The sequence below is a fragment of the Orcinus orca genome, chromosome 8, assembly GCF_937001465.1.
Source record: "Orcinus orca chromosome 8, mOrcOrc1.1, whole genome shotgun sequence".
NCBI classification, from domain to species: domain Eukaryota; kingdom Metazoa; phylum Chordata; class Mammalia; order Artiodactyla; family Delphinidae; genus Orcinus; species Orcinus orca.
Genome location: NC_064566.1, coordinates 21,476,619 through 21,486,429, shown reverse-complemented (window position 1 = coordinate 21,486,429; position 9,811 = coordinate 21,476,619). Strand labels below are relative to the sequence as shown.

The window sequence follows — 9,811 nt, the reverse complement described above, 5'->3', positions numbered from 1 at the left end:
ACAGGGATAGATCCTAAAACAACATTTTTTGAATTAAAAAAAAAGACACCTCTCTCTCTCTCCCTCTCTCTCTCTCTCTCTATATATATATATACACACATATCACTCAGTATATACGAGTTGATAACTTGATAACTCACTCTCTTGGTCCTCAAAGTCTACAGTCAAATAAGGGGAAATGGGAGTAAAAAACCAAAGCAAAATTAATGTATGTGTGTATATCTATCATATACAGTATATATGAGGATAGCAATAGGTTCATATTCGTAGGTACTATGGATCACAACCAAAAGGAAGTTTTAAGTACTTTGTAAAAGAGCTACAGATCATAAGACAAACTTCTGCCATGATGTTATGGTAGAAATTAACATAAATATGAAGCTTACATAGTTCACATCGAGTACCTAACTTGTATAGCTTAAGGTTAGTGCTAAGTGTTCCCCTATCATTTTATCAGTATAAATTCTAACAAGGACTATGGTGTGCATGCATTCAAGGGATACAGAATTATTCTTTGGAAAATTTGGCTAAGGTAATGAGATTTCAGGAAAAAATATTTAACCTTTAAATTGACTTAGTTATTTATTTATAGGTTACTTAGGTTTTCTTTTTATTACTGTGCTTACCTTTTTCCCTTTAATTTCATTTTAAGAAATGACCACTCTGCCCCTCCCCCAAGGCTATTTCCACCTGTGCCCGTTTTAATTAAATCTATTATTGACTCAACTTGCACTTGTGTTATATAATTTCTCCTGTGTAATTGGAAATTGTTTTATTCAATAATTATCAAAAGGATGATTCAGAGATGCTGGCTTTACTGAAATGTGTGTGGAGGAGTGTTTCATGTAAAGCAGAGCAATCTTTTTATTTCAGGCTCCTTTCATTATATTAAGTTCCAGGAGCTGTTATTTAAACGAAGTTGAAAGAGAACCTATTTACTGGCTGGCAATCATAGACTGAGCATTTGGAGTTCTTGTGGTTTGATCTCACTGTGTATTATTTGAATAGAATGCATCAAGTGAAATATGGGGAAGTGCAAGATAAATAATTGGCAAACATAAAGGTAAAATACAAAGATGCTGTCTGCATATTTTGCCTTTGCATCATGGTCCTGATATATTACAAATGTATTCAAGCATGTGTTCAAAGTATTCAGTAGTTCACAAATAATTTAGTGAGTCAGAATTAAAGCAATGTTCCCCTCCAAAGTACTCTTGCTGACTTCATAAGGGAAAATTTCAATGTTGATAAATATAGAACTTTTAATAATAAAGTGTTGTTTCAACTATATATCTTTGGATTATGTGCATTTTCTTGATGAATGTAACCAATACTTTTCTGTGCATTATGAAGCGAAGAGTGGGGGTGGGTAATAGTATTAAAATCCCTTTACGTTTTACAAAGTTCTATTATATACATTTACCAATAATCTTATGTGGGTGTCTGGGCAGGTATTATTACTCTTCTGACTCCAGTTAAAATTTCTTGCATACATTACACTGCCATTCTTTTGTTTTTTGAAAATATAACCAAATAAATGTGCAATTATTGGAGTTATCAAACAGTCTGTAAATATAGGCCCATGTGAACCTCTAGTTTGTGATTAAATATATTTCAAAGGGAAAACTGAACAAATTATGCTACTTGGCAGCCAAATCTATTCATTGAAAAAATGGGTTATACAGAATGCTCAGGTGAACATTTCTGATGTTAACACAGTTGCTGATTATACAAGGTCTATCTGACAAGGAAAATAACTCTTGTCATATTCTAAGATGCTGGGTGGGAAGATCAGTTGTCATATAGGCGTTCCCACAAAGAAACTTCCTGGATAAAGAATATGAAAGGAAAGAGAAGAGATATTATGTTAGTGGGTTCTTTAAAGTTAGTATATAAGAGCTGGAATACATTCTCCTTCAGAAATCAAACTAAAGTTTTCCAAGAGAGTGTGGCAAGAACGCCACTTTCTTGGGGCATTTAAAGAGGTCAAAGAGGCAAGATGATATTGATAGAGATGGGGAGGGGTGAGACACAGTGGACTTGTGTCTGGGGACATCTTATGGAGTAGGTGCTTTCGAGTCAGGTTGACCTAGGTTTAAATCCTGGACCCATTACTTTTCAGTGATATGAATATAATAGCAAGATCAAACCAAACATAAAATTCCAAGTGATAGGCCAGAGCAATATGAAGTTTGCAAAGGAAATATTTGAAAACAAGTGCATGATTCTAGAAGGCCCCCCAAGGACATAAAAACATTGAAAGAAAGGCCTGAGAGAGGATATGTGAGGGTTCCATCTTTGGAGAGAGTTATATGTGTGCTGTGACTCCCACCCCAAAGCAGAGGGACGAGGGTGCCTGTGGCCAACCTCAGTTCTAATGAGAAGGGCTTCCATGGGATCCCGTGTAGAGCCCGGTGTTTTCTATAATTGTAGGGGAGTAACACAGTGAACTCTTTTGAGGAATATAAAGGCTATAGCTCTCATATCAGCTTGAGCCAACAAGGTGGGGACAGGAAGGAGAGAGGGGGCAAAAGGAGAAAGTGGGGGTGGGGAGAGAGAGCCACTTGTGCGTTGAGCCACAGAAACACTTAGTGATGCCAGAACAAGGAGGTGGAAATGGTTCACCAGTACCAGGTGTCTGTGATTTGGACAAAGAGCCAGTCTGAAGTTGTAAACAAGCAGGACCCTGCGGGGCCTTCCCCGAACAGACTCCCCTCCCCCATGGCCTCTGCCCGCCTCTTCTTTGTAGAAAAACTTTAGCCTCCTAGGCCTTCCCGAAGTTCCAAAGAATGAATTTAATAAGAGAAGTGATAAAATGCAGAAACAAAGGAAAACAGTCAAGGAAGGCAAAATAATAACAGTTTAGTCATAAAACAAAATCAAGGAACTTTAGTTCCTTCTCGAAGACTATAGATAATATTCTGAGCCACATGCTTTGAGCCGTTTTGCTGATACGGAAATCCCCACCAGGTGGAAGAAGTTACCTGTACGCTGCCCACAAGCAGGTAGATCCCAGACCGGTTGGAACCAGCAGGTTGACAATGTTGACTCCCAGCTACCTCATCACCAACCAATCAGAAGAATGTCCAGGAGCTGATCACACACCCCACACCCCACAACCCCTCCCGCACCCCGTCTTTAAGAACCTTTCCCTGAAGGCCATCAGGGAATTTGGGCCTTTTAAGCACTAGCTGCCTGGACTCTTTGCTTGATGCCCTGCAATAAACACTGCAACTTTCTTTCCTCACAACCTGGTGTCAGTACATTGGCTTTACTCTGGGCAGGTGAGCAGAACCGAGTTTAGTTCAGTAACAAAGCCATTTTAAACACTGATCAAAAGAACACCTAAAAAAAGCAAAAAACAAAAAATACCTGGAGGGGTGATGGAACCCACCCCCTGCCCCCAGCTGTGTAGAGCAGAATGGGGATGGGTGGATCCTGAATAAACCGCAAAGGTGATCAGAGACGAAAACATGTGCTCTGAGCATTTGTCAAGGTGAACGGATTTCAAGCCTCCCCACAGCAATGCCTAATTTAACAAGAACTATATTTTACTCTTATCTGTTCTCCCCAACATAGCCCATCTTGTACCTCTGTCGGAAACCAGAAACCTCAGTTTTCTCGTATTTTGAAAGCCCTATGTGTATATAGCACAGTGGATTACCGGTTACTCTTCACAGTGGTGCAGGAGGTGAGCAGAGCGTGCTGGAAGCGGCAGACACAGGCAACTTCGTGGGAGAGACTGCGGGTGGCGGCACTCAAGGCGGTCGCTGGATCCTAAGAGCACGCGCATGCGCCTGGGGGCACGCAGCTCAGCTATCGCGAGGCTCACGCTGCGCAGCCGCACTCTTTCGTGTTTAGCCGAGCTGCCGAGAGGCGGCAACCCACAGCTGCTCCGGCTGTTTGCACGGACTCGTGGAGCTGCTCACAGCCACCGCCTGCCTGCGGGGACGAAAGACAAACTCTTTGCAGGATTCTGTGGTACTGGCTGGGTCCTGTCGAGTCACATATTTACTGGTCTTGAGCAAAATGGAGACCAGTATTTACATTAAGCTGATGCACCTCCCTGGAGGCCCCACCTTGATCTTCCAGACGAACACGTACAAGCTGGTGGATGCTGGGGTTTCCTCGCTGTACCCGTGTGCTTGAGTGGCAGTTTGCCCATCCTTCCCTTCTGGTGCTGAGCAGCCTTGGCCCCCATGATGTGCACGTGAAGCTCATGGCCACCGTGTACCAGAACCTGTTTTTCCATCTATGTGCACAAGGCGAACGTGAACGCCGTCAAGCGCCAAATTCTCATCAACTACGGTCCCTACTCCCAGGAGCTGGAATCCCGCTATTATAGCATGAAAGTTGTTGTGGGAGCATGTTGCGGAATGATGAAGCTTCTCAGGAGATGAGCTCCCTGCAGGACATGGGTGAGTTCTGACCATAAGCGTGCGCCTTTGAGGCAGAGCTGGATTGCGAGCGCAGTGTTACCGAGCTGCCCCAGGCGGCTGCCCGGCGCTACCAGTACTGGGCCTCGCATAACCTGCAGCACATTAGGACCCAGGAGGGTGTTGGGGAGGGGAACATGCTGTCCTGCAGTTTCCTTCACAAGACTTCGGGCGAACTGCAGGCCACCCTCGTAGCCAAGAAGGAGAAGCTGCAGCTCAAGGCCCAGAGGGAGGACAGGCAGGCCCAGAACTTCCAGAACAAGTAGGAGCAGTGAGAGACCCGTTAGAAGAAAATCCTGGGGGCATGAAGAGGGCACGGGCAGAGGCTAGCGGAGACTGTGATGCTGAGGACCCCGGGGGAACCCCTGGAAGCAGAGGGAGCCAGCCAGCAGGAGGAGGGGCAAGGTGAAACCCAGTATTCCCGTCAGGCGGTGGGCAAGGAGCCTGACACCAGTCCCGAAGGTGCACAGACAGCCCGCCGGGCCCTCAGGCTATAAGTAACCGTGAAGGAGCTGAGGGCAGACCGAGGCAGGGGCCTACATGGTGACTGGAGGCTTCCAAAGACCACTACTAAGAGCATTTTTACTCTTGTGAGTTGTTTTTTTTAATTGGTGTCTTTTTATCTCAGTTTGGTGATGATGTACTTTCCAGTGGGAGGTAAAATGACAGATATATAGGCAAAGTTAACTTTTCTACAAACTCTACGGCTCCAAAAGTTTGATTAGATTCAAAATGATTTCAGCAAAACCTTATTATAAACTTAGACATTGTTCGGTTGGCTGTTGTCTCCCATTCTCTTCTTTAAACAAGGTTCTTAAGGATGGGTGGAGGACAGTGGGAAGAGAAAGGTGGAAAGGATGCCACGGCCAGGTGGAAACAAATGTAACCCATTTGGGGGCACACAGAGGTCAATCCTGGGTCCTAATGGCCCACTCTTTTCCCAGTAAATTCTCCTGGGACAAATAAAAAAGACAACTTCCTAGGAGATTCTAACCATGGAATAACACTATGGGTATTTAAGTTATCAACCCTCACTAAATGGCTCCTGAAGGCAACTGGATTGAAAAAGTTTTAAATCCTGTAGCCAAAACGAGGATCTATGTCAAACAGCAGCTTGTTTCTCGTTCCCATAGCATTTCATGGCATTGAGTTTTTGGATCATATGTAGTGTTTTATGGAAGGGTTTTATTGTTGTTACAAAGTAAATATGAAATATAATAGAAAACTCAGGTTGCAGACAGTTAAACTGTGTAATAAGGCAATTTATAGGGAAGGAGATAAATAGCTATGGGAAGACTGGGTCTGTAAAACATTTCTAGGATGCCATGATTGTTAGTAGGGATAAATTCCTTTTCTCTTAAGAGAGTAGTATTGTGTGTAGAGATCTTAAAATATCTGTGAGGCTCCGTAAGGGAGAGAGATTATATTAAGTTTAATGGTGAAACAGAAATAGAAAAATAGTAGTAAATCAGTGAAGAATTTAGATAGAAAGGTATTGAATTTATTTTCCATTTAATTTTCACGCACGTACTTGTGTGATCTGTAAACATGTTATCCATTTGAAATGGAAAGTGCCTTTTTTTGTTTTGTTTTGATTTTTTTTAATGAGCATTAAGAGATGTGAGGATTTTGATGTAGTCAATTACAATTAGGAAATTGATTGTGATGCTCTGTGTTTTAGCTGATGTTGAGTCAAATCACCTAAAGTCTTGTTCAATTATAGTGTTTAAATACTAAAAGGAGTTACTGTTTATCATTCATTCACCCATTTATTAGACAAATATTTATTGAGAGCCTACTATGTGCTTGGCAGTGTTGTAGGTCCTAAAAATACAGCCATACAATAAATATTCAGAGGACCTCCCTTCATGATGCTTATATTCTAGAAGGGACAAAAACTACAAGAAGCTAGAAAATTAATGTATATTATTCAGTAGTAAGAATAAAGTTAGTGGGGCTTCCCTGGTGGCGCAGTGGTTGGGAGTCCTCCTGACGATGCAGGGGACACGGGTTCGTGCCCCGGTCCGGGAGGATCCCGTGTGCCGCGGAGTGGCTGGGCCCGTGAGCCATGGCCGCTGAGCCTGTGCGTCCGGAGCCTGTGCTCCACAGCGGGAGAGGCTGCAGCAGTGAGAGGCCCGCGTACCGCAAAAAAAAAAAAATAATAATAAAGTTAGTTAAAGGGACATACAGTGACAGAGTTTGCCAGGTTAGAGGACTCAGGAAAGGCATCCTTGAGGGTGTGTCATTTGTCTTGAGTGAAGTGAGGGAATAAGTTATTTGACTATCTATGTGAAGAATATTTCAAAAAGGAAGACGGGGGGGCACATACTTTAAGTTGCAATATATTCTCTGAGTTTGAGAAATTGTAAGATCAGGTTGATCAGTAATCAAGGAGAATATTGGTAGGAATGAGGCCAGAGAGGTAGAGGGGAGCCAGATAATATAGGGATTTGTAGGAGACTACTGAAGGATTTTAGAGCAGGAGAGTGACATAATCTGATTTACATTTCAGAAATATTTTCTGTGTGAACAATCGTTAATAGCAGGAAAAAAGCAGAAGTGGAGAGACCAATTCAATAGCTATTTTAGTTGTACGGGAGAGAATGTTGTTCCCATGGGCTAGGGAGATTGCCTGGGAAGAGGTGAAAAGTGGTCATATTTCAGATATATTCTGAAGTGTCAAAAACTTTTGATAAGTTCTTATATATAATATCTAATTTAATCTTCAAAATAACTGTATGAGGAAAACAGATATTGTCATCACCTCCATTTCTAGAGGAGGAGTCTGTGGGTGAAAGATATCAAGTAACTTTCTCAATGTCCTTGCATTGGTAAATGATAGAATTAAACATGATTAAACCTGGATTTGGCCATCTCCATTACTTGAGATTTTGCCCATAACATTACATTGCCTTTTTTTTTTTTTAAACCTAATCCATAAAGTAGAACATGACAGGACAACAATAGAAAAATGGCCTCAAATGTTAGGCATAGTTGCAGTGAAATGGAACTCATTTGTTGTATTGTTTACTTTGTTGCTGTCAAAGATGGATTCCCTGCACCACCTTTGAATAAAACCTTTAATCGCAGAACTGGAAAAGGAAAGATACTAGGAATTGCAGATAGTAGGCCTGTAGATAGAGGAGGAAAAGGAATGTCACATCCTTCCTGCCCCCAACAATCCACCATGAGAACAAGGACAAATTATGTTTTATTTATTTATTCTTTTTTAGGCTGAAGAATTTATTTTCTCAGCAAATTATCTCAATTAATGATCAATTTGTAAGGTAAATGAACCAAATTTAACAATGGTTTCTGTCAACAAACTTTTAAAATATTTTATAATTTAAACAAATGTACAGTTGTACAACCTTCACCATAATGCAGACTTAGAGCATTCCACTTCAGAGTTAATCCACACTCCCACACTCAACTCTAGGAAGCCACTAGTTTTCTTTCATTACCTATAAATCTACCTTTTCTAAATTATTCATATAAATAAAATCATGCATTGTAGTTTTTTTACGTTTGGCTCCTATCTCTTAGCCTACTGTTGTTGAGGTTATCCAAGTTGTAGTGTGAATTGGTAGTTCATTCCTTTTTATGGCTGAGTAATATTCCATAATATGGGTGTACCACATTACTCATTTGTCAGTTGATGGACAATTGGGTTGTTCCTAATTTTGGACAGTTAGGACTAATGATGCGTGAACATTCATACACGTGTTTTTATGTGGACCTGTGTTTTCATTTTTCTTGGATAGATTCCTACAAGTGACATTGCTGAGTTGTATGGTAAATAACTGTTTAATTTTTTAAGAAACATTTTCCAAAGTGTCTGTACCACTTTTATCTTCCCACTAGCAGTGCATGATGGTTCTAATTTTTCAGTATCTTCTCTGACAGTATTGTCTGACATTTTGATTAGAGCCATTCTAATGGGTGTGTAGTTGTGTCTCTTTATGAACTTAGCATTTTCCTACTGATTAATAATGTGAGCATATTTCAAGTGCTTATTAGCCGTTCATATATCTTTTTTTGCTAAATGTTCAAATGTTTCACTGATTTTTAAGTTGGGTTGTTTGTCTTATTGAGTTGTAAGGATTATATATTATGCATACAAATCTTTATTATTAGATATATGATTTTCAAATATTTTTCTCCTAGTTTATGGCTTGACTTTTCATTTTCATAATGATATTTTTTGAAACACAAAAAATAATTTTGATGAGGTTCAGTTTATCAATTAATTATTTTATGGATCATGTTTAAAGTCTAAGAATATTTTGCCAAACTCAAGATCATAATGATATTCTGTTATTTTCTATAAGTTTTGTAGTTTAATTCTTACATTTAGGTCTATGAGATTACTTGATCCATTAACATGGTTATTTTCCCATTTATTTAGAACTTCCTAGATTTCTTTCAACAATGCTTTGTAGTTTTAAGTATAAGGTGCACTTCTTTGAATAATAAGTGTATTCCTAGGTATTTTATTCTTTGCTCTTACTGTAAATGAAATTGTTTTCTTAATTTCATTTTTGTATTGTTCACTGCTAGTATATGGAAATACAATTGGTTTAAATATGTTTGTCTTGTATCTTGCAATCTTGATGAACTCCTTAATTAATTCTAACAGTATTTTAGTGACTTCCATAGGATTTTCTATATAGAAAATCATGTCATCTGCAAATAAGATAATTTTTCTATATCTTTTTCTTGTTACATAGCCATGGCAAGAATATCCAGTACAAGGTTGAAGAGATGTTGCAAGAATGCACATAGTTGAGTCATTCCTCATCTTTGGAGGAAAGCATTCATTTTCACCATTAAGGGTTATGTTAGGTGTGGATATTTCATAAGGGTGTAGCCCTCATGATGAGATTAGTGCCTCTATAAGAAGAAAGCTATTTCTTTCTGTTTTCCATCATGTCAGAATACAATGAGAAGGATGCCATCTACAAACCTGGAAAAGGGCTCTCACTAGGAACCAAATCAACCAGCACCTTTATTTTGGACTTCCCAGCCTACAGAACTGTAATAAATTTCTGTTGTTTAAGCCACCTAGTCTATGATATCTTGTCAGAGCACCCTGAACCAACTAAGACAGTTGTGGTATATAATATACTTTTTTGTGGTATATATATATAATTTTGTGATATATATATGCATATATAATTTTTCCTTCTTGTTTTGGTAATTTGCATTTCTTGAATTTTTCAAACAAAAAGCAATGAGTTCCATTGATTTTCTCAATTGTTTATGTACTTTTTATTTCATTGATGTCTCTACTAATATATTTTATTTCCTTCTGTTTGTTTTATTTGTTTAGTTTGCTCATGGTTATCTAGGTTCTTAAGGTGGAAGCTCAGGTT

General features: G+C 39.6%; 1 pseudogene; it reads left to right on the top strand.

Moving 5' to 3' along the window:
• The first annotated feature begins 3,473 nt into the window (after window positions 1-3,473).
• On the top strand, window positions 3,474-4,933 carry LOC101285650 (suppressor of SWI4 1 homolog; annotated as a pseudogene).
• Window positions 4,934-9,811: the final 4,878 nt, after the last annotated feature.